Source organism: Somniosus microcephalus, chromosome 20 (assembly GCF_052327205.1).
Source record: "Somniosus microcephalus isolate GS21.2 chromosome 20, FLI_Smic_1.0, whole genome shotgun sequence".
Taxonomy (NCBI): domain Eukaryota; kingdom Metazoa; phylum Chordata; class Chondrichthyes; order Squaliformes; family Somniosidae; genus Somniosus; species Somniosus microcephalus.
Genome location: NC_141006.1, coordinates 3,347,596 through 3,373,756, shown reverse-complemented (window position 1 = coordinate 3,373,756; position 26,161 = coordinate 3,347,596). Strand labels below are relative to the sequence as shown.

At 47.7% G+C, this 26,161-nt stretch overlaps 1 protein-coding gene and 1 long non-coding RNA gene across 2 annotated transcripts in view; both read left to right on the top strand.

The window, feature by feature from the left end:
• The window catches only part of trit1 (tRNA isopentenyltransferase 1), a 753,539-nt gene that overhangs the window by 698,309 nt on the left and 29,069 nt on the right, over positions 1–26,161 (top strand). The window lies entirely within an intron of this gene.
• Positions 3,484–24,607, top strand: LOC147103026 (uncharacterized). The gene is made up of 3 exons (XR_015072885.1): positions 3,484–3,578; positions 13,278–13,851; positions 23,484–24,607. It is a non-coding gene; the product is annotated as an uncharacterized LOC147103026 (long non-coding RNA).

Here is a 26,161-nt window from a genome sequence, read left to right as displayed (position 1 = left end):
CACGCTTCTTTAATTTCCCTTTTTGTGCCATCCCCAACCTCCGCCTTACTGTTTGGAGGTGTATATACCACTCCCACTAATGTTTTTTTCCCCTTAGTATTTCTCAATTCTACCCATACAGATTCCACATCATCAGAGCTAATATCCTTCATTACAATTGTGTTACTCCCTTCTTTAACCAGTAATGCTACCCCACCTCCCTTTCCTTTTTGCCTATCTTTCCTGAATATCGAATACCCCTGGATGTTGAGTTCCCAGCCTTGGTCATCCTTGAGCCACGTTTCCGTAATCCCAAACAAATCATATTCGTTTACCTCTATTTGCGCAGCCAATTCATCCACCTTATTACAAATGCTCCTCGCATTAAGACACAAAGCCTTCAGGCTTGTTTTTTTAACGCTCTTAGACCTATTAGAATTAATATTTACTGTGGCCACATTTGATTTAAACCGTTGACTGCTCTGACTGCCACTTTTGTTTTTCTCCTTCCTATCTTTTGCTTTTATCCCTGTTTTCCTTTCCTCTCTCTCCCTGCTCAGGTTCCCAACCCCCTGCCATTTTAGTTTAAACCCCCCCGAACAGCAGTAGCAAACACTCCCCCGAGGACATCGGTCCCGGCCCTGCCCAGGTGCAAACCGTCCCGTTTGTACTGGTCCCACCTCTCCCAGAACCGGTTCCAATGTCCAAGGAATTTGAATCCCTCCTCCTTGCACCATTCCTCTAGCCACGTATTCATTTGAAATATCCTCCTGAAGGGCTGTATTAGACTGAAACGTTTTATTAGATTGAAGTGTTGCATTAGATTGAAGTGTTGCATTAGATTGTGTGTTTGCAGGTGGATGACTGCAAGAATCCCTTCCTACACACGGAGCAGGTGAATGGCCTATCCACAGTGTGAACTCGCTGGTGTCCCTTCAGCTCCCCGGGGCTTTTAAAGCTCTTCCCACAGTCAGGACATTGAAATGGTCTCTCGTCAGTGTGAACTCGCTGGTGTGTTTCCCTTTCCACACACGGAGCAGGTGAACGAACTATCCCTGGTGCGACTGCACCGTTGAACTTCTATTGCAGACGGGGAACTGAATCCCTTCCCGCCGTCCCCACCTTTACCCGGTTTCTCCCCGGTGTGACGGTGCACGTGTCTCGCCAGGTCAAGCGATCGGCGGAATCCGCGTCCACACATGGAACACATTTGCGGTTTGTCATCGTTGCGATCGCTGCTTTCTCCTTCCATGTGCAAAGGCCGATGATATTCAGGTCCCGATGAATCGAGCGACTCTGTCAGATTTTGACGTGATGTTTGGTCTGAGCTTCCCGCCTGTAACTGCTCCACTTCTATAACCCTGTAACTTGAGATCAGAGGCAAACTGTTGTTTAATTTTCCCCTTTCCGAACCTAGGGGCAGTGAAGCTGATTTTCAGGCCCCAGCTGCTGCACAGGTTATTTGAAAGGATCAGCATTAATGGCGGCTGTAATACCCACAAGCCCCCACGCTGCAGAAAGTGCTCTGTTGACTCTGAGTCCCATGCATGCGCCTCATGGCCCCCACGCTCTCCCTTCTGCTCCACAATCGCCCGTCCCGCTCGGTCCACAACGCACATGCTCAGCACACAAAACCCCGCAGTTGGAACATCAGGCGCGCATGTGGAGCCGCAACATTTGGCACGTGTGCGCGGCTCAGGTGGGGGCGAGTCGGTGTTTCGCCTCAGCCGCCAGGGAGGTGCGCATGTGCAGGACGACCCAACATTCTTCCTGTCAGCATTCGCTCCCTCGTTTCTTTAATATAAACAGAAAATGCTGGAAATACTCAGCAGCTCAGGCAGCTTCTGTGGAGACAGAAACAGAGTTACCATTTCGTCAGAACTGTTTGTTCTTCAGTGTCAGCCAGTAGCTCAGTTGGCAGCACTCTCACCTCTGAGTCATAAGAACATAAGAATTAGGAGCAGGAATAGGCCACTTGGCCCCTCGAGCCTGCTCTGTCATTCAATAAGATCATGGCTGAGCTTGGGCTCAAAGCCACTTCCCTGCCTGCTCCCCATAACCCTTCACTCCCTTATCTTGTAAAAATCTGTCTATCTCCGCCTTAAATATATTTAATGACCCAGCCTCCACAGCTCTCTGGGGCAGAGAATTCCACAGATTTATGACCCTCTGAGAGAAGAAATTCCTCCTCATCGCAGTTCTAAAAGGGCATAAGATTGTCAGTTCATATCCCACTCCAGAGACTTGAGCACAAAAATCCAGGCTGACACTCCAGTGCAGTGCTGAGGGAGTGCTGCACTGTCGGAGGTGCCATCTTTCAGATGAGACGTTAAACTGAGGCCCTGTCTGCCCTCTCAGGTGGATATAAAAGATACCATGGCACTATTTTGAGAAAGAAAGACTTGCATTCATACAGTGCTTTCATGACCACCAGATGTCTTGAAGTGCTTTACAGCCAATGAAGTACTTTTGAGGTGTAGTCACTGTTGTAATGTGGGAAAGAGCAGGGGTATTATCCCCGGTGTCGTGGCCAATGTTTATCCCTCAATCAACATAACAAAATGATAGATTATCTGGTCATTATCACATCGCTGTTTGTGGGAGCTTGCTGTGCGCAAATTGACTGCCGCGTTTCCTACATTACAACAGTGACTACACTTCAAAAGTACTTCATTGGCTGTGAAGTGCTTTGGGATGCCTGGTGGTGGTGAAAGGCGCTATATAAATGCAAATCTTTCTTTCTTCACTGGTCTCACCAGCAACTTCTTCTAGCAATGAAAATGAACAAGCCCGTAAGGGTGACCCTGAGCTTCCAGTCACCTGTCACTTTAATTCACCGCTCCATTCCGACTCAGACCTCACCGTCCTCGGCCTCTTGCATTGTTCCACGGAAGCTCAGCGTAAGCTCGAGGAACAGCACCTCATCTTCTGATTAGGCACTTTACAGCCCTCTGGACTCAACATCGAGTTCAACAATTTCAGATCATAACCTCGACCCCTATAATATTTTAATATATTTTTTATCCACACTTTTGGTTTGTGCCTTTTCCTTTTTTTTCTCCCACACGGCAGCTGTCTTTCACTCTGCCAGCGCATTTCACACTTCATCTAGAGCCATCCTTTGTTTCTTTACCTGTCCTATTACCATCTCGTCTCACCTTGAATATCTCTCAATGTCTCTTCAACTCTCAGACCTTCCCTTGTGTTCTTTCATCCCCTCCCCCATTTCCCAGCCCCCAAACTTGCTTTTTAATCTGTTTCATTTCCTGCTTTTTTCTCAGTTCTGACGAAGGGTTTCGACCTGAAACGTTAACTCTGTATCTCTATTTTTCCAGCATTTTTTGTTATTTCTCTTCTGGCTGATGGTTGACAGCCGAGTCCGCGCATGCGCACTTGGGACGGCCGTTTGTGCCGAGTCCGGCACAGCGACTCCTCCCGGTCACCAAGGGTAATAACCGCGCATGCCCAGAGGACACCAACCCTCCTTCCCCCACACGGAGCTGCGCCTGCGCGTTCGGATCCTGTCGAACGGAGTCGGCGCGGGGCATTCCGGGGAAAGGCCTTGGTGTCGGTTACAGAGTCGCGATCGGTGACGCAAAGTGAGTTTTCTCCGCTCCGATTGGGTGGAGAATCGCGCGGGTGGATCGGGAGAGAATAAAGTGAAATAGAAAAACCTGAGAGTCCGCGGGTCCCCGAACCGGGCGGTGTCAGTTGGGTGAGCACGTGATCTCCTCGTGGACACGTGACCCGGGCTCACAGCAATGATTGACAGTCGCTTCCGACCAATAGGGAGCGAGTGGGGCGGGGCTGGAGGAGCGAGACGGCGGCGGGTCCTCCAACCAATCGGGGAGCCCGAGGGGCGGGACTGGCGCCGGCTGACTGTCTGATCCGCAGGGCAGCGAGTTTCTCCAGTCCCTTGTTCAGGGCCCAGGGCCAGGGGAGGCTGTGGGCCTTTATTCCCCGCATTGGACACAAGGCTCTTTGGCTCACAACACACTGGCTCAGGTTTTAATAGACTTTTTAAATTAATGAATAAAAGCAGATAAAACCTGTGCTTCTGTGGCACAAATTTTCTAATATTTTATAGAATCACAGAATGGTTACAGCACAGAAAGAGGCCATTCGGCCCGTCGAGCTCGTGCCGGCTCTCTGCAAGATCACTTCAGCTAGTCCCACTCCCCTGCCCTTTCCCCGTAACCCTGCACATTTCTTTAATTCAGGCACTTATCCAAATCCCTTTTGAAAGCGGTGATTGAATCTGTCTCCACCACCAGGCAGTGCATTCCAGATCCTAACCACTCACTGCGTAAAAAAGTTTTTCCTCATGTCACCTTTGGTCCTTCTGCCAATCACCTTAAATCTGTGTCCTCTGGTTCTCGACCCTTCTGCCAATGGGAACAGTTTCTCTCACTCTACTCTGTCTGGACCCCTCATGATTTTGAACACCTCGATCAAACCTCCTCTCAACCTTCTCTGCTGTAAGGAGAACAACCCCAGCTTCTCCAGTCTATCCACATAACTGAAGTCCCTCATCCCTGGAACCATTCTTGTAAATCTTTTCTGCACCCTCCCTAAGGCCTTCACATCCTTCATAAAGTGCGGTGCCCAGAATTGGACACAATACTCCAGTTGAGGCCGAACCAGTGTTTTATAAAGGATCATCATAACTTCCTTGCTTTTGAACTCTGCCTCTATTTATAAAGCCCAGGATCCCGTATGCTTTTTTAACCGCTTTCTCAACCTGCCCTGCCACCTTCAACGATTTGTGCACACATACCCCCAGCAGGCTGACGGAAGGTCGGTCCCTAGCCGCCTGTGTAGGTCTTTCTTGTTTCATCAGTTTGAGCTGGAGTGGAGATGGAGGAGAAGCTGCTGGATTGAAGCCCCAGTACCTCTGAGCCCAGGAGGACCCAACAATTTCCAATGTGGGATTGTCAAGGCAGGTGGATTCTCGGGGAGATTAGGTTGTTGAACAGACTCTGTCCCTAAAATGTAAAAGAGTATTGTTTTAGGAACAAGTATTTCTGTAGAGGCTTTTAATCCAGTTTACATATACAGATTTGTTTTAATTCATTCTTGGGATGTGGGCGTCGCTCGCAAGAGCAGCATATATGGCTAATCCCCAGTTGCCCATTGAGAAAGTGGTGGTGAGCCTTCTTCTTGAACTCCTGCAGTCCTTGTGGTGAAGGTACTCCCACAATGTTGTTAGGTAAGGAGTTCCAGGATTTTTACCCAGCAACGATGAATATGTCTAAGTCAGGATGGTGACTTGGAGAGGAACTTGGAGATGATGGTGCTCACATGCAGCAGCTGCCCTTGTCCTTCTAGGTGGTGGAGGTTGCTTGTTTTGAAGGTTCTGTCAAAGTTCTGGTCGAGTTGCAGATGTATAAAAGTTCCTTTCCTTCGACCCACTCCCACTCCCACCTCTCTCTCTCTCTCTCTCTCTCCTCCCATAGAGGCCAGAGTCTTGTGTAGGCCCAGACCAGGTGGCGAATTCCCTTCCCTGAAGGACATTAGTGAACCAGTTGGATTTTTATGACAATCCGGCAGCTTTCATGGTCACTTTTTTCTGGTTCCGGCCCCACAAATGACCAGATTCATTGAGCTCAATTTCACAAACTGCCTTTGTTTTCTTGTGGGTTCTCTCTCTCGCTCCCTGTTTTAAATTAATTTTACAGGGCATTAGAAGGGGAGGATTTGCAGATGGTAAGCTGAAAGCAAACATCACGTCAAGATCTGAGAGTCACTCGACTCATCAGATTGGAATATCACCGGCCTCTGAACATGGAAGCAAAACGCACTGTTCAGAGCGGGGAGAAACTGCACACGTGTTCTGTGTGTGGACGAGGCTTCAGCCAATCCTCTGGCCTATCGACACACAAGTGCATTCACACCGGGGAGAGGCAGTTCACCTGCCCTGAATGTGGGAAGGGATTCACTCAGTCATCTACCCTGCTGAATCATCAGCGCGCTCACTCTGATGAGAGACCTTTTAAATGCCTGGACTGTGGAAAGTGCTATAAAAGTTCTGGGGAACTGACATGCCATCAACATGTTCACACTGACGAGAGACCATTCAGGTGCTCTCACTGCGGGACTGGGTTCAGGCAGTCATCTGAACTCACTGTACACCAGCGCACTCACACTGGGGAGAGACCGTTCACCTGCTCCGTGTGTGGGAAGGGATTCACTCAGTCATCCATCCTGCTGACACACCAGCGAGTTCACACTGGGGAGAGGCTGTTCACTTGCTGTGTGTGTGGGAAGGGATTCACTCGTTCATCCAACCTGCTGACACACCAACTTGTTCACACTGATAAGAGACCTTTTAAATGTTCTGACTGTGATAAGAGATTTAAAAGCAAAATGCATCTGCTGAGACACCAGCGAGTTCACACTGGGGATAGGCAGTTCACCTGCTCCGTGTGTGGGAAGGGATTCACTCGGTCATACAACCTGCTGACACACCAGCGAGTTCACAAGTGACTGCAGGGGTTGGATTCTGCTGTTGTTGCTACTGTTAATCACATCCAGGAGTGAACTGTGTTCATTCTGACAGTTGCGGTTTGTTTCTGCTGATGTTAATAACTCCTGTAACTGGGCTGGAGTTTAACATTCTGGATAGATGTCAAATAAACCAGCTTTGTGTTAAACACATTGTTGTAGATTTTTGTCTTTCCCGTCTGAGTGTTTAGCATTACCTGGCTGGAGCCCAGAAAGGACAATCTGGGGGGAGGATCGTACGGCGGGAACCGAACTTCAGCCTGGACACAGTCATTCAGGGCCACACTGAGAGGGGCAAACGGCACTTTGGTCTTTCTCGTCTCTCTTCGCTGACAGCAAAGTTGCCGTGTGAGTTAATCTCGAGGCGTGTGAGAAACGTGTCCCAGCCGCTCTCTGCCATGGTTCAGAGCTCCGAGGCACGGAACAGAAGTCTCCTTTAGGAATGTATCCCAGTGCTTTTTTTTAATGGCTTTATTAACGTGTGTCACTACTTTTAGTGATTAGTGTATCTGTATCCCTGGATCCCTCTGCTCTTCCAGCCCATTTAGACTCTTGGGGGGTAAATTCGGTGGCACCCCCTTTGGGTCGGTAACGTCACCAGGGCTAATTTTAGCGCCCCGAAAAAGTTAGCGCCCCTGCGCATTAAATTCAGTCGTAGCGCCCCAAGCAGGAGGCGGGGTGCTACTGGAAGCGCTCCCCTCCCTCTTGGGGCGCTACCAGTGAATTTCACAGCACTTCGTGTAACAGCGCCACGCCTGTCGGCACATAGCACCGTGTCATAGCAGACCTCCCTCCCTGATTAAAGGGGGTGGCCTAGCACTGCTCACACCAGGGCCCTGCTGGTCCACTGGGGAGCGGGGTGTCGGATCAAGAGTAGCGCCGGGCTGAGCGATCGCGGCTGACACCCCGAAGAAGAAAGGGGAAGGGGGCAGGTGCTGGCAGTCAGTCAAAATAAAAAGATGCCGCCCGACACCTGCCACGGCTGCAAGAATGACCCTTGACTCTGTCGGACATATCGTCTGGCGATAGATCAGGGGTCGCAACCCAAGGTTGCAGCCGAGGCGCTACGCATGGTGATGATGTCAGCGACTGCTGCCAAGGTACGCACATGCTCAGCTCACAGTGCCCGGGTGATTGACGGGAGCTCGGACCAATAGGAAGAGTGGGGCGGGGCTGGAGAACCGAGCAGGCGGCGGGTCCTCCAACCAATCGGAGTGTGTGAGGGGCGGGGCTTGACCTTTAAACCTGAACAACAGAAGGTGAGCTGAGCATGCGCGGACCTTGGTAGCAGCCGCTGACACATCAGGTGAGAGAGCTCAGGGAGTGGGTTAATAAACCCTGGGGGGAGGCTGTGAGATTCTCAGCAGCTCAGCTCTGCTCAGTGCTGTGTGAACGGGCTGCTCCACACCCCGGCTGCTCACGGGGAATGCCAGTGCGGAGGGCCCAGTGCAGAAGGCCCTGGGTGGAAGACCCAGAGGAGAGTGTCCTAGGTGGGAGGCCCAGCACGGAGGACCCCAGGCGGGGGGCCTAGGGCGGAGCGGCTGGTCGCCAGAAGCGGAGTCGGGAGATGCTGTGGGTGAGCATGCTGCACGGTTTCTACAGGTCGAAGAACAGTCTCCGGCCCGAATGAGTTCCAGTGGCCCCGCCTGTGCTTCGTCTGGTGGCAGCTGTGAGGCTTTGTTTCGGTGATGGGATCGGGTTTGTGCGCTGCCATTTTGGTGGAGGAAAGACAGACTGTTCCTATCTATCGTATGGTGCTTGAACAGCCATAAGATGGGAAAAGAGAAGGGGATAAAAGTAAAAAAGGAAAATAAAAGACAAAACAAGGTATATCGGCAAGGAATAACGAATGTCTTGATGGCTGGGTCCTGTGAGTGATAACAGCAAGAAGAAGGGAATTTGAGTACTCGTTTTCTTTTACGGGATTTGAGAAAGTGGTCGGCTTCTTTTCTGTGGAAAGGTTGAAGACTGTGGATAAGGATTATGACATTATATAGTTGGATAACATCAAGTGAAGACGAGGAGTTAATAGAGTGCCAATAGGACTGGCGTTGAACTGGTATTACTTGTTTTTGAAGAAGTTTCGGGTTCTGGTTAAAAGTAGTTTACTTGAAGTCTTAAGTGATTTTTTGATATGGTTGTGGGATTTTCTATATTGTGGTGTTATTTAGTGTTAAAGCCTTCCTTAATCGAACGAACGAACGCTCTAGTGAACGCACGCATGCGGATACAAATATATGCACGCACGCTTACACAATGGAACTTACGTTCGACCGAATGAAGGGCCCTCGCTCCCCAGGTGAAATTTGGCTTGGTGAGCGTGAAGCCTGCCGGACAGATGAACGAACACTTAGGCATGCACACAGATAGAAACGGCACACATGTACGCAGTCATGCACATGGAACTTACGCTTGAGCGAACGAACGGACGGATGGAGGAATGAATGACTGAATGATTGAACAATGCCAGTTGGACTGGCGTGTACGGATTCTTGGTTTATTAAATAGTTGCAGTTTGTACTGTAAACATTATTGATTTACCTGTAAAATTTATTGTTGTATTTATATTGTTGACTATAATTGGTCAATGAATGTAATGGATTTACTATGTAACTGTTAGTTGTATAAGTACTGTTGTACTTGAATGTTAAAATTTTTTAAAAAAGGCCAACAGGTTATACCAAACAAAAATGAAGAGTTACTAGATTGCCAGTAGGACTGGTATGTATTGTTTACCCCGGGGGGACGCGGGCTGCTCACACCCTGAGTGCGGCCCCAGGCCCCATTATTAAAACACTCAACATTATCCGCTTCACACACACCCGAAAAAAAAAAAAACCCCCGGGGGGACGTGGGCTGCCCACACCCCGAGTGCGGCCCCAGCACCCATTATTAAAACACTCAACATTATCCGCCCCCCGCTTCCCGGTTTCTCCTGACTCGCTCAGCAATGCGGCCCCACGCCAAACTCAGGGACAGACAGGAAGTCAGGGAGAGTCAGTAAATGGAGGAGAAATGGAGATTGGTCAGGGAGCGTCAGTAAATGAAGGAGAAATGGTGAATGATCAGGGAGCGCCTGTAAATGGAGGAGAAATGGTGACTGGTCAGGGAGCGTCTGGAAATGGAGGAGAAATGGAGACTGGTCAGGGAGCATCTGTAAATGGAGGAGAAATGGAGACTGGTCAGGGAGCGTCTGTAAATGAAGGAGAAATGGTGACTGGTCAGGGAGCGTCTGTAAATGGAGGAGAAATGGAGACTGGTCAGGGAGCGCCTGTAAATGAAGGAGAAATGGTGACTGGTCAGGGAGCATCTGTAAATGGAGCAGAAATGGAGACTGGTCAGGGAGTGTCTGTAAATGGAGGAGAATTGGTGACTGGTCAGGGAGCGTATGTAAATGGAGGAGAAATGGTGACTGGTCAGGGAGCAATATCATCCTAAGTATTAAAATAGAATGGGATTGTCATCTTGGATAAAATAGGAGATCTGAAATTAGATGGCACTCCAGGTCCAGATGATATCCACCCACGGGTGTTTAAAGAGATGGGACAGGTGCTCTGTGAGCCCCTTGCCTGTATCTTCACCAGCTCAATAGAGTCAGGGATTGTTTCCTCAGATTGGCAGGAAGCTCTCATCATTCCCATTTTAAAAACAGGGAGAATTAGAGCCAGAGAACTACAGGCCCATCAGTGTGATGTCGATCAGAGGGAAGATGCTTGAAGGGATCCTGAGAGATGCTGTTTATGGTCACTGGGGGAGGGAAGCATCCATTAGAAATACTCACACAGCTTCTGGAAAAGAAGGTCGCGTCCAATGAACTTGCCTTAGTCGCACGTGGGACTTGCCTGTTTACTCTGCTTGATGGATCAATATAAGATACGGTAGAGGACAGAGAATCTGCTCATCTTAGCGTTGTTGATGCTCAACTCTTGGACCTATTAATTAAATAATAAGACACGGCGTTAGCTGGAATCTAACACCCACTTCTCTCTGCTCCTCTACTCCTCTTAAAGTTTTACTATTTAGAGTTTTGAATTGAATTGGGATGTGGACATCGCTGGCAAGGCCAGCATTTATTGCCCATCCCCAGTTGCCATTGAGAAGCTGGTCTTGAGCTGCCTTCTTGAATCGCTACAGTCCGTGTAGTGAAGGTGCTCCCACAGTGCTGTTATAGAGGGAGTTCCAGGATTTGGAACCAGCGACGATGAAGGAACGGCAATATATTCACAAGTCAGGATGGTGTGTGTATCTTGGAGGGGAACTTGCAGGTGTTGGTGTTCCCATGTGCCTGCTGTCCTTGTCCTTCGAGGTGGAAGAGGTCGCGGGTTTGGGAGGTGCTGTCAAAGAAGCCTTGGTGCAGTGCATCTTGTAGATGGTACACACTGCAGCCACGGTACATTGGTGGTGGAGGGAGTGAATGTTTAAGGTGGTGGATGGGGAGCTGATCAAGCGGGCTGCTTTGTCCTGAATGGTGTCGAGCCTCTTGAGTGTTGTTGGAGCTGCACTCATCCAGGCGAGTGGAGAGTATTTCCATCAGACTCCTGACTTGTGCCTTGTAGATGGTGGAAAGGCTTTGGGGAGTCAGGAGGTGAGACACTCGCTGCAGAATACCCAGCCTCTGACCTGCTCTTGTAGCCACAGTATTTATGTGGCTGGTCCAGTTAAGTTTCTGGTGAATGGTATCTCCCAGAATGTTGATGGTGGGGGATTCAGTGATGGTAATGCCGTTGAATGTCAAGGGTCAGTGGTTAGACTCTCTCTTGTTAGAGATAGTCAATGCCTGGCACCTGTGTGGCGCGAATGTTACTTGCCACTTATCAGCTCAAGCCTGAATGTCATCCAAGTCTTGCTGCATGCGGGCACGGACTACTTCATTAACTGAGGAGTTGTGAATGGAATTGATCACTGTGCAATCATCAGCGAATACCCCCACTTCTGACCTTATGGTAAGGGAAGGACATTGGTGAAACAGCTGAAGATGGTTAAGCCTAGGACACTGCCTTGAGGAACTCCTGCAGCGATGTCCTGGGGCTGAGATGATTGACCTCCAACAATCACAACTATTTCCCTTTGTGCTAGGTATAAGTCCAGCCAGTGGAGTGTTTTCCGCCTGATTCCCAATGACTTCAATTTTACTAGGGCTCCTTGATGCCACACTCGGTCAAATGCTGCCTTGATGTCAAGAGCAGTCACTCTCACCTCACCTCTGGAATTCAGCTCTTCTGTCCATGTTTTGACCAAGGCTGCAATGAGGTCTGGAGCCGAGTGGTCATGGTGGAACCCAAACTGAACATCGGTGAGCAGTTTATTGGTGAGTAAGTACCGCTTGATAGCACTGTCGACGACACCTTTCATGACTTTGCTGATGATTGAGTGTAGAATAATGGGGCAGTAATTGGCCGGATTGGATTTGTCCTGCTTGTTGTGGAAAGGACATACCTGGGCAGTGTTCCACATTGTCTAACTTCTCCTCCTTTGTCTCGGTGTCAGTTTTTGACTGATTCCGCTCTTGTGAAGCACCTTGGAAGGTTTTACTTTGTTATAGGCGCTATGTAAATGAAAGTTGTTGTTGCTGTGCTACCATTGACCTCAGCTTTGCCAGACAGAATCAGCCAGGGCCGGCGGCTGTGCTGCTGCACATGGTTGAAATGTTGGCAGCTCACTGTATCGGCTCACAAGCTCAGAATTAGCAATGTACCGGAGGGCAAACAGTGACTGGGGCCGAACCCCACCATCACACAGCACCTTCAGTATAGGCTCACAGCTCAGAATTACCATTGGCAAGGTACTGGAGGGCAGACAGTGACTGGGGCCGAACCCCACCATCACAGAGCACCTTCAGTATAGGCTCACAGCTCAAAATTACCACTTGGTGAGGTACTGGAGGGCAGACAGTGACTGGGGCCGAACCCCACCATCACACAGCGCCTTCAGTACAGGCTCACAGTTCAGAATTACCACTCGGTGAGGTACTGGAGGGAAAACAGTGACTGGGGCCGAACCCCACCATCACACAGCACCTTCAGTATAGGCTCACAGCTCAGAATTACCACTTGACAGGGTACTGGAGGGCAGACAGTGACTGGGGCCGAACCCCACCAGCACACAGCACCTTCAGGAGTGGAATGGAGGGAATCCGAGCCTGCGATAAACTGGGATTTGAAACTGCGAGGAAGTGGCGATGAGAGAGTGTGTGGGACGAGGGTTTTATAGCTTAGGAGGGGCAAGAGAGTAAAGAATGTTCCAGGGAAACGAATACTATCTGTTCAGAATTTCTACCCTGAATGTAATGTAAGGGGTTTTCATCCTCGAGAGGTTTCCCAGAGGTTTCACTCTCCAGAGGCCTCTCTCTCTTGCACAGTAAACCTTGAGTGGTTCGACCCACTCGCCCCTTAGATTCTGTACTCTGGACTTAGGCGCAGGAACCACAATGTAGAGAAAACTCGTGTAGACCAAGTTTGATGAAACAAAATGAAACTTTATTGCAAATGGGAAAAAATATCAAATCAAATGCAAGCGGATAAGGGAATACATGGGAGGGAAAAAAACAAACAAACAAATCATAACGACACAGTACTAACTAAAGCAAATACAGGCATCTTATACTCTACAAAGATCATTATGAAATAAGGAAACACACGGAACATCGAGGGACAACAACTCATGTTAATTGTACCCTTAAATCCAGCCCCTTATTAAACCTATCTAGATCTGATTGTGAAGGGCCAGAAACATGCTCACCAATCCCACTAGGAAGTGCAAGGTTTTGAAAACGAGTCTGTATTTGGTCCTTTCAGGCGTCTCGTCTCCACGTGGATCGTGGAGCCCCTGCGAGCTGCGCCACACCTCTCCTGAGGTGGGGGTCGGGGGCGGCTGGACACCGGCAGGCCTGGATGTCGGCGAGGTCGAGGATCGTCGGCTCGACCCTGGTCAGGGGAGTCTTGGGCTGGTGTGGCCCCTTCTACCTTCAGCTACGGCCCGGGGATGGTCGATGATCTCCAGATAGTTTTCCCCGGGGCGGGACGCTGGTCTCGAGCGACTTTCTTTGTACAGTCATAATTATCTTTCTCCTCCGACGGTGGAGAGGAGCCCACTGATCTTTCCGCAAGCCAGCTCCTCTTCGCCCAGCTCAAAAGCTGGACCGGCTGCTGGGGCTGCAATGACTGTCCGACTGTAAACTGTCTTTTAGCTCGACTCTCCTTGTGACTGTTCAAGCTTGTTGATTCAAGCTTCCTCCAGCGTCTTCTCCCAAGCTGTGTGTCTACCCAATCTACTGCCGTGTCGAGTCGTGTCCCACTGCCGTGTCAACTGCCGAAAAGTCTCTCCAGATATACCTTTCTTCCCGAGGCCTCACTTCCCGCCCAAAATCAGGTTAGTCTTTGTTTTAACTTTGGCGGGCTTTGAGCACAGCGGGGCAGTTATTATATTTAAAATCATTTTAAGCGGCTGGTAACAGGCCCATCCCTGGTTGGAAATGGCTTTCATTGTTTTGAATGTCCTGCTGATCTCGTTATCTAGTCCTGGGTGCTGTTCTCATGAATATGAAATTGTCCCCTTTTGTCTGGGGCAGCATCTTGATGGCCTCTGTCTCCAGGCCGATCTTGAGTGGATCTGCATCTAATCCATATGCATACCTGTGGGTCTGGTTTCGTTCTCTCAGGAACGGCTTCCAGAGCTTACTGTGGATTGAATCTACAAAACTGTCTGAGGTTGCGCAGGAACCATTTTAAAGTGTCCCAATGAGCTGATCACATGGTACGGCGGCCACTTTGTATGCCCCCTTTTTCTGGGCTTCTTTTAAAACAGTCTTTAAAATCACGGCCTCTTCTGCCATTGACCCTTATTAATATGAAATCCAATTTTTGCGAATCCTACAGTAACTCGATGTAAAGTTATGAGGACAAGTTGCACAGACTAGACTTGTATTCCCTTGAATATAGAAGATTAAGGGGTGATCTATTGAGGTGTTTAAGATGATTAAAGGAGTTGATAGGGTAGATAGAGAGAACCGATTTCCTCTGGTGGGAGAGTTCACAACAAGGGGACACAACCTTCCAATTAGAGGCCAGTGTCGGGAATGGAGAGAGCGGCAGTACAGTGAGTACTTAAACTCACTTTCGCGGGCTTTGTTACAGAGGCCGGTGGCGGGAGGAGCAGAGACCGGCGATACAGTGAGGACTTAAACTCACTTTCGCTGGCTTTTTTACAGAGGCCAGTGTCAGGAGCGGAGAGAGCGGCTGTACAGTGAGTACTTAAACTCACTTTCGCTGGCTTTTTTACAGAGGCCAGTGTCGGGAGTGGAGAGAGCGGCTGTACAGTGAGTACTTAAACTCACTTTTGTGGGCTTTTTTACAGAGGCTTACCAATCTCGCAGACCAGCGGCGACATTCCGGAGCCACGTCATGATTCAAAAAGTGATGCAGGCAAGAGGAAGCAGCTGATTGGGTGAGTACGGTCAGGTGAGTATTTATACAACTCTATAGTTTGACAGTTAAGATGAATAGTTTATAACATTTAGAAGGTCTTAATTTTTGTGGTTGTAGTTTCTAAGGTCTCTGTTGTCTATCGGGGAGTGCTAGTAACCAAGGGCCCTTGAGTATATCATTTCATTGTAGTTTAATTAGTGGTATTGATTTGATTTGAATTAATTTACATTAATTAAAGGGTAAGTCATGGTAGGACAGCTCGGCCCCGTGACATGCTCCTCCTGCGCTATGTGGGAAATCAGCGACACTTCCTGTGTCCCTGATGACCATGTGTGCAGGAAGTGTATCCAGCTGCAGCTACTGACAGACTGCATTGCGGCGCTGGAGCTGTGAATGGATACATACTGGAGCATGCGCGATGCTGAGGACATCGTGGACAGCACGTTTAGGGAGTTGGTCACACCGCAGGTAAAGGCTGCACAGGCAGGAAGGGAATGGGTGACCACCAGGCAAAGAAGTAGGCACAGGCAGGTAGTGCAAGGGTGCCCTGTGGCCATCCCCCTTTCAAACAGATATACCACTTTGGATATTGTTGAGGAAGATGGCTTATCGAGAGAAGGCAGCAGCAGCCAACTTCCTGGCACCATGCTGCACAGGGCGGGAGGAAAAACAGCGGTAGAGCTATAGTAATAGGGGATTCTATTGTAAGGGGACTAGATAGGCGTTTCTGCGGCTGCAAACGAGACTCCAGGATGATATGTTGCCTCCCTGGTGCAAGGGTCAAGGATGTCTCAGAGCGGCTGCAGGGCATTCTGGAGGGGGAGGGTGAACAGCCAGTTGTCATGGTGCATATAGGTACCAACGATATAGGTAAAAAATGAGGTCCTAAAAGCTGAATATAGGGAGTTAGGAGGTAAATTAAAAAATAGGACCTCAAAGGTAGTAATCTCAGGATTGCTACCAGTGCCACGTGCTAGTCAGAGTAGAAATAGAAGGATATTTCAGATGAATACGTGGCTAGAGGAATGCTGCAAGGGGGAGGGATTCAAATTCCTGGGACATTGGAAGCGGTTCTGGGGCAGGTGGAACCAGTACAAACTGGACAGTTTGCACCTGGGCAGGACCGGGACTGATGTCCTAGGGGAAGTGTTTGCTAGTGCTGTTGGGGAGGGTTTAAAGTAAAATGGCAGGGGGTTGGGAACCTGCGCAAGGAGACAGAGGAAAGGGAAGCAAAGATAGAAACAAAAGGCAGGAAGGAGAAAAGCAAAAGTGGAAGGCAGAGGAATCAAGGGTGTAAATCAAACAGGGCCACAGTAAATAAGAATTCTAAGAGGACTAAGAGTGTTAAAAAAACAAGCCTGAAGGCTTTGTGTCTTAATGCGAGGAGCCTTCGTAATAAGGTGGATGAATTATCTGCGCAAATAGATGTAAACGGATATGATATAATTGGGATTACGGCGACATGGCTCCAGGGTGAACAAGACTAGTAATTCAAAATCCAGGGGTATTCAATGTTCAGGAAGGACAAGAAAAAAGGAAAAGGAGGTGGGGTAGCATTGCTGGTTAAAGAGGAGATTAACACAATAGTAAGGAAGGATATTAGCTCTGATGATGTGGAATCTGTATGGGCAGAGCTGAGAAATACCAAGGGGCAGAAAATGTTAGTGGGAGTTGTATACAGACCCCCAAACAGTAATGCTGAGGTTGGGGATGGCATTAAGCGGGAAATTAGAGACGTGTGCAATAAGGGCACAGCAGTTATCATGGGTGACTTTAATCTACATATAGATTGGGCTAACCAAATTAGTAACAATACTGTGGAGGAAGAAATTCCTAGAGTGTATACAGGATGGTTTCCTGGACCAATATGTCGAGGAACCAACTAGAGATCAAGCCATCTTAGACTGGGTATTATGTAATGAGAAAGGATTAATCAGCAATCTTGTTGTGCGAGGCCCCTTGGGGAGGAGCGATCATAATATGATAGAATTCTTCATTAAAATGCAGAATGAAGTCGTTGACTCAGAGACTAGGGTCCTGAATTTAAATGAAGGACACTACGATGATATGAGGCACGAGATGGCTAGGATGGATTGGGGAACGTTACTTAAAGGGTTGACGGTGGAGAGGCAATGTCAAACATTTAAAGATCGCATAGATGAACTACAGAATTTGTTCATCCCTGTTTGGCATAAAAATAAAACAAAAAATGTGACTCAACCGTGGCTAACAAGGGAAATTAGGGATAGCATAAGATCCAAGGAGAGGACATATAATTTGGCCAGAAAAAGCAGCAAACCTGAGAATTGGGAGCAGTTTAGGATTCAGCAAAGGAGGACAAAAGGATTAATTAAGAGGGGGAAAATAGATTATGAGAGTAAGATTTCAGGGAACATAAAAACTGACTGTAAAAGCGTCTATAGATATGTGAAGAGAAAGAGATTGGAGAAGTCAAGCGTAGGTCCCTTGCAGTCAGAATCAGGGGAATTTATAATGGGGAACAAAGAAATGGCAGACCAATTACATTCATACTTTGGTTCTGTCTTCACAAAGGAGGACACAGATAACCTCCCAGAGATGTCGGGGAACAAAGGGTCTAATGAGAGGGAGGAATTGAATGAAATCAGTATTTGTAGGGAACTGGTGTTAGGGAAATTGATGGGATTGAAGGCCGATAAATCCCCAGGGCCTGATAATCTACATCCTAGGGTACATAAGGAAGTGGCCCTAGAAATAATAGATGCATTGCTGGTCATCTTCCAAAATTCTATAGACTCTGGAACGTTTCCCATGGATTGGAGGATAGCGATTGTAACCTCACTTTTTAAGAAGGGTGGTAGTGAGAAAATGGGGAATTATAGACTGGTAAGCCTGACATCGGTAGTGGGGAAAATGCTAGAGTCCATTATAAAAGATGTAATAGCAGAGCACTTGGAAAACAGTGACAGGATCGGACAAAATCAACATGGATTTACAAAAGGTAAATCATGCTTGACTAATCTACTGGAATGTTTTGAGGATGTAACTAGTAGAATAGATAACGGAGAACCAGTGGATGTGGTGTACTTGGACTTTCAGAAGGCTTTCGATAAAGTCCCGCATAAGAGATTAGCGTGTAAAGATAAAGCACATGGGATTGTGGGTAAGGTACTGACTTGGATAGAGAACTGGTTGGCAGACAGGAAGTAAAGAGTTGGAATAAACGGGTCTTTTTCCAAGTGGCAGGCAGTGACTAGTAGGGTACCGCAGGGATCGGTGCTAGGACCCCAGCTATTCACAATATATATAAATGATCTAGACAAGGGAACTAGATGTAATATCTCCAAGTTTGCAGACGACACAAAGCTGGGTGGGCGTTTGTGCTGTAAGGAGGATGCAAAGAAACTCAGCCATGATCGCATTGAATGACGGAGCAGGCTCGAGGGGCTGAATGGCCTACTCCTGCTCCGATCTTCTATGTTTCTATGTTTCTATGATTTGGACAGGTTGGGTGATTGGGCAGTTGCATGGCAAATGCACTATAATGTGGATAAATACAATGTTATCCACTTCGGTGGCAAAAACAGGAAGACAGATTATTATCTGAACGGCAATAGATTGGGAAAAGGGGAAGTGCAACGAGACCTGGGTGTCCTTGTGCACCAGTCGCTGAAGGTAAGCATGTAGGTGCAGCAGGCGGTTAAGAAGGCAAATGGTATGTTACATAAGAACATAAGAAGTAGGAGCAGGAGTAGGCCATACGGCCCCTCGGGCCTGCTCCGCCATTCAATAGGATCATGGCTGATCCGAATCTAGACTCACATCCACTTCCCTGCCCTCTCCCCATAACCCCTAATTCCCTTATCTGCTAGGAAACTGTCTATCTCCATTTTAAATTTATTTAGTGTTGCAGCTTCCACAGCTCTCTGGGGTAGCAAATTCCATAGATTTACTACCCTCTGAGTGAAGAAGTTTCTCCTCATCTCAGTTTTGAAAGGGCAGCCCCTTATTCTTAGATTATGCCCCCTAGTTCTAGTCTCACCCATCAGTGGAAACATCCTCACCGCATCCACCCGATCAAGCCCCATCACAATCTTATATGTTTCGATAAGATCGCCTCTCATTCTTCTGAACTCCAATGAGTAGAGTCCCAACCTACTCAACCTTTCCTCATACGTCAATCCCCTCATCTCCGGAATCAACCGAGTGAACCTTCTCTGAACCGCCTCGAGAGCAAGTATATCTTTTCTTAAATATGGAAACCAAAACTGCACGCAGTATTCCAGGTGTGGCCTCACCAATACCCTGTATAACTGCAGCAAGACTTCCCTGTTTTTATACTCCATCCCCCTCGCAATAAAAGCCAAGATTCCATTGGCCTTCCTGATCACCTGCTGCACCTGCATACTAACCTTCTGTGTTTCATGCACCAGGACCCCCAGATCCCTTTGTACTGTAGCACTTTGCAGTTTCTCTCCATTTAGATAATAACGCTCTTTGATTTTTTCTGCCAAAGTGCATAACCTCACACTTTCCAACATTATATTGCATCTGCCAAATCTCTGCCCACTCACTTAGCCTGTCTATGTCCTTTTGCAGGTTTTTTATGTCCTCCTCACTCACTGCTTTCCCTCCCATCTTTGTATCGTCGGCAAACTTGGATATGTTGCACTCGGTCCCTTCCTCCAAATCGTTAATATAGATTGTAAAGAGTTGGGGCCCCAGCACTGACCCCTGCGGAACACCACTAGTTACTGATTGCCAGCCCGAGAATGAACCATTTATCCCAACTCTTTGTTTTCTGTTAGATAGCCAATCTTCCACCCATGCCAGTATATTACTCCCAATCCCGTGATTTCTTATCTTGATCAGTAATCTTTTGTGTGGAACCTTATCAAATGCCTTTTGGAAGTCCAAATACACTCCATCCACTGGTTCCCCTTTATCCACCCTGTATGTTACATCCTCAAAGAATTCGAGCAAACTTGTCAAACATGACTTCCCCTTCATAAAACCATGCTGACTCTGTCCTATTAAATTATGTTTATCCAAATGCTCTGTTACTGTTTCCTTAATAATGGACTCCAACATTTTGCCAACCACAGATGTTAGGCTAACTAGTCTATAGTTTCCAGCTTTTTGTCTACTTCCCTTCTTAAATAAGGGTGTTACATTAGCAGTTTTCCAAACTGCCGGGACCTTTCCTGAGTCCAGGGAGTTCTGGAAAATAATCACCAATGCATCCACAATCCCTACCGCCACTTCTCTCAAGACCCTAGGATGTAGGCCATCAGGTCCGGGGGATTTATCCGACTTAAGTCCCATTATTTTACTGAGTATCATCTCCTTAGTGATTTTAATCGTGTTTAGCTCCTCCCCCCCCATTGCCCCCTGTTTGTCCAGTGTTGGGATATTTTTAGTGTCCTCTACTGTAAAGACTGATACAAAATATTTCTTCAGCGTCTTTGCCATCTCCATGTTCCCCACCACTAGCTTCCCGGTCCCATCCTCTAAGGGACCAACGTTCACTTTAGCCACCCTTTTTCTTTTTATATAGCTGTAGAAACTCTTGCTATCTGTTTTTATATTTTTTGCTAGTTTACTTTCATAATCTATCTTCCCTTTCTTAATTAATCTTTTAGTTATTGTTTGCTGGCTTTTAAATGCTTCCCAATCTTCTATCCTCCCACTAGATTTGGCTACTTTATATGCCCTTATTTTCAGTCGGATACTATCCTTTATTACTTTACTAAGCCACGGATGGCTGTCTTTTCTTTTACTCCCCTTTCTCCTCAGTGGAATATATTTATCTTGAAAGATGTGAAATATGTCCTTGAATGTAGACCACTGCTCTTGTACCGACTTACACTTTAATCTGTTTTCCCAGTCCACTTTAGTCAATTCTACTCTCATACCTTCATAGTGCTGTATAACTCTATGACTCTATCTGGAAAATGGGATTAGATTGGACAGGGCTTGATGGACGGCGCAGACACGATGGGCCGAAGGGCCTCTTTCTGTGCTGTATAACTCTATGACTCTATAGTTTCCTTTATTTAAGCTCAGTATGCTGGTTTGAGATCCAACTCTCTCACCCTCAAACTGAATTTGGAATTCAACCATATTATGGTCACTCATTCCAAGAGGATCCTTTACTAGGACATTTTTTATTAATCCTGTCTCATTACACAGGACCAGATCTAAGATTGCCTGCCCCCTGGTTGGTTCAGTTACATACTGCTCAAGGAACCCATCCCTAATACACTCTATGAACTCTTCCTCAAGGCTGCCATGCCCAGTTTGATTAGTCCAGTCAATATGAAAGTTAAAATCCCCCATGATTATAGCTGTTCCCTTATTACAAGCCCCAACTATTTCCTGATTTATACTCTGACCAACAGAGTTGCAACTGTTAGGAGGCCTATAGACTACGCCCACTAGTGACTTTTTCCCCTTATTATTCCTTATCTCCACCCAAACTATTTCACTATCCTGATCCTTTGACCCAATATCATTTCTGACTATTGCAGTGATTCCATCCTTGATTAACATAGCAACCCCACCTCCCTTTCCTTCCTGTCTGTCCTTCCTAATTGTCAAATACCCTTGTATGTTTAGTTCCTAGTCATGATCATCTTGCAGCCATGTTTCCGTAATGGCCACCAGATCATACCCATGTGTAATTATTTGTACTATCAACTCGTCAATTTTATTACGAATGCTGCGTGCATTCAGATAAAGAACTTTCAAATATGTTTTCTGACAATTTATTCCTGCTTTTACCCCTTTTACGACTTTACCTTTATCATTATACATTCTGTCCCTTCCTGACACGCTCGGTTTTTAATTCCCCCACTGCTACCTTGCTCTATTGCTATCTCCGCTGTCATTTTTATTTTTCGCTCTCTTAAAACCTCCCCCCCCACTAATTAGTTTAAAGCCCTCTCTACAGCCCTAATTATTCGATTCGCCAGGACTCTAGTCCCAGCACTGGCCAAGTGAAATCCGTCCCAACGGAACAGCTCTCTCCTGTCCCAGTACTGATGCCAGTGTCCCAAGAAGCAAAACCCATTTCTCCCACACCAGTCTTTGAGCCACGCATTTAACTCTCTAAAGGCTGTCCCCACTAGTTGATGGCCAAAACCTTAAATCTGTGTCCCCTAGTCCTTGTACCAAGAGATACAGGGAGGATTTGAGGAAAAACTTTTTTTACGCAGCGAGTGGTGAGGACCTGGAACTCGCTGCCGATGGAAGTGGTGGAAGCGGAGACACGCAATGTTTTCAAGGGGAGACTGGATAGGCACTTGAGGGAAATAAACTTGCAGGGCTATGGGGATAGAGCGGGGGAATGGGACTGACTGGACTGCTCTACAGAGAGCTGGCACGGACTCGGCGGGTTGAATGGCCTCCTTCTGTGCCGTCATGACACTACTGCAAGACACTGCTCAATGCACAACCTCCAATCACTCATCTACCAACATCCTGCACCAATCACGAGGCACATCTCCCATTCCTAGCCTCACCTCCCCTCCTTGAAGGAGACGGTGCTGGTCATTCTTGGCAGGGGCATGGCTAAACCCTTGGCAGGGGCAGGGCTAAGCCCTTGGCAGGGGCAGGGCTAAGCCCTAGGCTAGCTGAAAGGATACAAGATGCTGGTATCCTCATTGGCCTTCATAGCAAGAGGATTTGAGTACAGGAGCAAGGAAGTCTTGCTGCAGCTGTACAGGGCCTTGGTGAGACCACACCTTGAGTATTGTGTGCAGTTTTGGTCGCCTTATCTGAGGAAGGATGTTCTTGCCATGGAGAGAGTGCAGCAAAACTTCACCAGACTGATACCTGGGATGGCAGGAATGACGTATGAGGAGAGATTGAGTCGATTAGGCTTATATTCGCTGGAGTTTAGAAGAATGAGAGGGGGTCTCATTGAAACTTATAAAATTCTAACAGGACTAGACAGACTAGATGCAGGAAGGATGTTCCCGATGGCCAGGGAGTCCAGAAACAGGGATCACAGTCTAAGGATAAGGGGTAAGCCATTTAGGACAGAGATGAGGAGGAATTTCTTCACCCAGAGAGTGGTGAACCTGTGGAATTCACTACCACAAAATGCAGTTGAGGCCAATTCATTAAATATAATCAAAAAGGAGTTGGATATCTTTCTTGAGGCTAAAGGGATCAAGGGATATGGGGAGAAAGCAGGGACAGGGTACTGAATTTGAATGATCAGCCATGATCTCATTAAATGGCGGAGCGGGCTTGAGGGGCCGAATGGCCTACTCCTGCTCCTATCTTCTATGTTTCTAGAGCTCGGCCATTCAGGGGTGATTTTCAGGACGCACATCTTCAGCCAAAGGGTATTGGAAATCTGGAACTCTCTCCCCTAAAAAGCTGTCAAGGCTGAGGTTCAATTGAAAATTTCAAAACACTTTTGTTAGACAAGAGTACTGAAGGGTACAGAACCAAGGCGGGTAAATGAAGTTTAGATACAGACCAGCCATGATCTAATTGAATGGCGGAACAGGCTTGAGGGGCTGAATGGCCTCCTCCTGTTCCTATGTTGCTACCTACAATGATGACATTTGTAAACTCCTTTTACAGGGTGTTAGAAGGGGAGGATAGGCAGACAGGAAACTCAAACCAAACATCACATCAGGATCTGACAGAGCCACTCGATTCATCAGGACCTGAATATCATCGGCCTTTGAATGTGGAAGGAGAAATGTTTGTCTGTTCTGTCTGTGGGAAAAAATTTCAAACATCAGTGTGATTGGAAAAACACCGAGACACACACACCCGAGTGAGAGTGTTCCAGTGCACTGACTGTGGAAAGAGCTTTAACCAGTTACACAGCCTGAAAAAACAGCACACCATTCACAGTGGGGAGAGACCGTCCACGTCTTCTGTGTGTGGCCGTGACTTCAACTGATCATCCAACCTGGAGAGACACAAAGACACCCGCACCACGGAGAAACCGTGGAAATGTGGGGACTGTGGGAAGGGATTCAATTACCCATCCAAGCTGGAAATCCATCGGCGCAGTCACACTGGGGAGAAACTGTTCACCTGCTCCGTGTGTGGGAAAGGATTCACTGTATCATCCCACCTGCTGGCACACCAGCGAGTTCACACTGGGGAGAGGCCATTCACCTGCTCCGTGTGTGGGAGGGGATTCACTCAGTCATCCAACCTGCTGATACATCAACTTGTTCACTCTGATAAGAAACCTTTTAAATGTTCTAAGTGTGAGCTGAGCTTTAAAAGCGCAAATGGTCTGCTGAGACACCAATGTACTCACACCGGGGAGAGGCCATTCACCTGCTCCATGTGTGGGAAGGGATTCCCCCTGTCATCCCACCTGGTGAAACACCAGCGAGTTCACACTGGGGAGAGGCCATTCACCTGCTCCGTGTGTGGGAAGGGATTCACTCAGTCATCCAACTTGCTGAGACACCAGCGAGTTCACACTGGGGAGAGGCCATTCACCTGCTCCATTTGTGGGAAGGGATTCACTCAGTCATTCAACCTGCTGAAACACCAGCGAGTTCACAAGTGACTGCAGGGTTTGGATTCTGCTGTTATTGCTGCTGTTAATCACATCCAGGACTGAACCATGTTAATTGTGACAGTTGGGGTTTGTTTCTGCTGATGTTAATAACCACTATAACTGGGCTGGAGTTTAATATTCTGGACATATGTCAAATAAATCAGCTTTGTTTTAAACACATTGTTGTAGATGTTTGTCTTTCCCACCTGAATGTTTAGCATCACCTGGCTGGAGCTCAGAAAGGACAATCTGGGGGAGGATCGTACGGCGGGAACAGAACTTCAGCCTGGACACAGTCATTCAGGGTCACACTTAGAGGGCCAAATGGCACTTTAGTCTTTCTCGTCTCTCTTCACCGACAGCAAGGTTGCCGTGTGGGTTAATCTCGAGGCCTGTAAGAAATGTGTCCCAGTCGCTCTCTTCCATGGTTCAGAGCTCCTAGGCATGGAACAGAAGGCTCCTTTACAACTGTGTTTAGAGTCAGGAAGAACAACAGCGAATGCTGGAAACGTGCTGTCAAATCAGAGATTGGTGTCAAACTGCGATCTGTTCCTGACTGAAAGTGGAATGGCAGGTTTAAGTTTCCTTTGATGACTATGGTAATTATTCTATGAAGATTTAACGTGTTTGTGTGATAGTCCTGAGCCTAGCATTTTAAGGCAGGCGTTAACCCATTTAAAATAAGCCCTTTGAAAATAAGTTGGTTAAAGTCTGCATTAAAATAGTAGATGGAGGAGTTCACAGGAGCCTGTTAACTGCTGGTACAATTGTAAAAATTACACGACCCGGAACATCCACGGGGGTGCGATCCCAACAATTACTCTGGGATTACTCCCGCTGCGGAACTCCACCACAGACCCTGCTGAAGGTTATAGGATCAGGGAGTGGGGTCTCCAGGAGTGGACGGTAAGAAAGCTGGGCTTCATTATCCTGACAAATATATGCTGAGGAACTAGAGGAATCCTTACCAAGGAGCCATGTGGGGATTTACTGGCCAGCGTAGGTCTAGGGATGAATGATCCCTGACTCCCCGAACAGTCTTACATTAAAGCCACAACAGAAAGGCGTTTGCCCCGAGTGGGGCGGCAGCTGCGGGGCTTTCTCCCAGTGACAGGCCCGGGGTAACGGCCGCCATCTTGAGAGGCTCAGGGGGCAACAGAGTGCATGCCCGGCCCCCTTGGCCAGGAACCAGGAAGAGAGAATCCTGTCAATTGCTATCCTGGACTCACAGTGATGGTTTTTGTAAACTCCTTTTACAGGCTGTGAGAAGGGCAGCATTTACAGACCGCAAACTCAAACCAAACATCACATCAAGATCTGACAGAGTCACTCCATTCATCAGGACCCAAATATCATCGGCCTTTGAATCTGGAAGGAGAAATGTTGGTCTGTTGTCTGTGGGAAAAGATTTCAAACATCAGTGTGACTGGAAAAGCACCGAGACAACTACACCCGAGTGAGAGTGTTCCAGTGCACTGACTGTGGAAAGAGTTTTAACCAGTTACACAGCCTGAAAAAACATCGCACCATTCACAGTGAGGAGAAACCGTCTGTGTGTGGACGAGGCTGCAACCGATCATCCAACCTGGAGAGTCACAAGGACACCCGCACCACGGAGAAACCGTGGAAACCGTGGAAATGTGGGGACTGTGGGAAGGGATTCAATTACCCATCTGAGCTGGAAACTCATTGACGCAGTCACACTGGGGAGGGGCCATTGACCTGCTCCGTG